This window comes from Micropterus dolomieu, linkage group LG18, assembly GCF_021292245.1.
Source record: "Micropterus dolomieu isolate WLL.071019.BEF.003 ecotype Adirondacks linkage group LG18, ASM2129224v1, whole genome shotgun sequence".
In the NCBI taxonomy this organism is placed as follows: Eukaryota; Metazoa; Chordata; class Actinopteri; order Centrarchiformes; family Centrarchidae; genus Micropterus; species Micropterus dolomieu.
In genome coordinates this window covers 14,431,887-14,434,394 of record NC_060167.1, presented here as the reverse complement: position 1 = coordinate 14,434,394, position 2,508 = coordinate 14,431,887, and positions in this window count along the sequence as shown.

The window sequence follows — 2,508 nt, the reverse complement described above, 5'->3', positions numbered from 1 at the left end:
CATTCATGACGTGTGCAGTTGAGTGTGTATGTGCACGGACACACACTTGCGCGCAAGAGTGTTTCAGTGTTCGAGTGTTGAGTCTTTCTCGTGAATTTTAACAGCCTTGTGCAGCTGGATTTCAGAGGAGTATTTCACACTCTCGTTCTTGCATTAAATCTGTGCTCACTGGTGTGTTTTTTTCCAATAAAGTTCAATCTAAAACTGAATACACAATATGTGTCCTGCAGATCATTAAATGGAAAGAGCCAGGTGAGAGATAAAGAGGAAAGAGATAGAAGGAGAGAAAGAAACGCCGTGAGATAAAATGAGATATAATGTTGCAGGTGGGAAAAAAAAGATATTGCCTCAAAACGCCCCACCCCCTTTTTCTTATTTTGTCTGACCATAATGTCAATTTTCTCTCCTCGACATGCAGAAGTGAAGTAATGAAATATGTGAATGGAGCCATCACATCCACATTACAGTGATTTTTATAAGTTTCTAGTTGGTGTTTGGTTGTGTTGATCTCATCTTTTTAACTTTTTGTGTGATTAACAGAAATGCATTTTGCTGACAAAGACATCTGTATTTATCTCTTTACTGTAGCATAATTTCAGTTTTAGTTGTTACAGAACTATAACATTTTAAGTTGTGTAAAAAAAACCTGCCAATTGTAGTTATTTTATTTGTAAAGCCAGTAATGATAAAAATTTTAAATGGTTATCAACATATTGTTTCCGCTAGTTGCCCATCAGCTATTTGACAGGTTTTCTTATTTATGAGAGAAATTAGATCACTTTTGCTTCTTACAATGGAGGTGTATTTTTATTCTTATTTTATTGTTCTTTTTCCCTCTGGTTTGATAAAACTGATGATGAACACAACAATGATTTTTTTTCTTTATTTTTTACATTTTAGGTGCTGCTCCTTTTTTTTTCTTGCCAGCAGCATCTGTTTGTGTCACAAGGCTTCTTTTATTTTAAACCTGCATAATAAAAAAAAAAGTTTAAAAGTGATAATGTCTGATGCCTTGTTAATTTCCCTTTTTGTCCCCTTCACCAATTGTTTTAAAGACATGATAATAGTTGTTTTAATAACTACCAACACCCCCAACTGACTGTACCTTACAGTTTATATGCACTTAGGAGGGTCACATTTGTATTCTATATTTATATTTAGCTCAGGGCTCCAATGGCATTAGCTAATTAGCCGCGGGCACAGTGTACACGAGCCAGCGTGGATTCTGCCAGTAAACTATCTTAACAAACAAGAGAGCAGATGCGAGAAGACGTTTGCTTTGCTTGTGAAAGTGGTGCATCGTAGGCGTCTAGTGTGAGATAAAGAGAACAGAGAAATGCAATGTGCACACAAACTCAGGCAACCGTCCAAGTACTGATTTTACCCCAATTGCACACAAGTCTTCTTAGAGACTTTCTGAGAGCGAGAAGGAGAGACTGAAATGGAACTGTCACGAGCCCTCCATTCAATGTTTTATTCATTTTACGTCTGCCTGCCGTCTCTTCCTCAATAGTATTGAATTGGCAAATAGATCATTATTGGACAATTGGAAAACCTGCCACTTTGTGATATGACACACATTATATGAAAATCACAGTCATACATTCTTAATGCAATGCCAGATAAAAGAGGGTTTGGGTGCAGCCACACAGCCCTGTCTCTGTGCCTTTTGCATACATACTGCTTATGTGTTTTGTTTGTTTTCTTCCTTTTTTGGGGGGGGTTAGGTGTTGCCTCTCCTATCTAGCTGTAGGTATAATTGTGCATAAATGGTAATAATATTCCATTTCTTCTTTCTTATGTTGGACATTTCCCTTTACTACATATTATATTCTCTCTGCCATCCACAGATGTTCAGGCAGTCACTGTCTGTAGTAATACTGCAGTAAATACTACGAGAAGACAGTATCAATTTGACACTTCTGTCAACACCCATCCCTCGTCTCAGAGTCAAAGTCATGAGGCCAACAGAGAATGAAAAGCTACAATTTATGGTGGAGGGTGCCGGTGAGAAGAGGAGAATGCAGGGGTCTTGCTGGTTACCATAGATTTGAAAAGACCATTGCAGCAATAAAATGGATGGCAACAGTAATAGTACACTGGCTGACAAAGACGAGGACAGTGTAGAATGCATCTAGAAGAGGGCAAACCAAAATTTTTGTAAAACCTCCAGAAACTCTCTGAAACAGAACTGAAAAGTGTAATAATTTAAATGATTTTTTGTATGTGATTCTGATATATTTTATATTTCTTTGTATTTTTTTATATATACATTCATTCGGGTTAATTTATTAGCCCAGTCGGTATAATTTATTAAAACTTGCCTGTATCAATTCAAAATGGAACTTAAATGATATTTAGCCTCAGCCCTATTTTGTGTTTCATTTTGGACCCATGTGTTTGGTATGGCCTTCAGGCTACACATAACAACTGAAATCACAGATTTTCTTCTGTACATTAAGATTTTTCAAGTTATTGAAGTGTAATTAATGATGAAACAATTGCCAA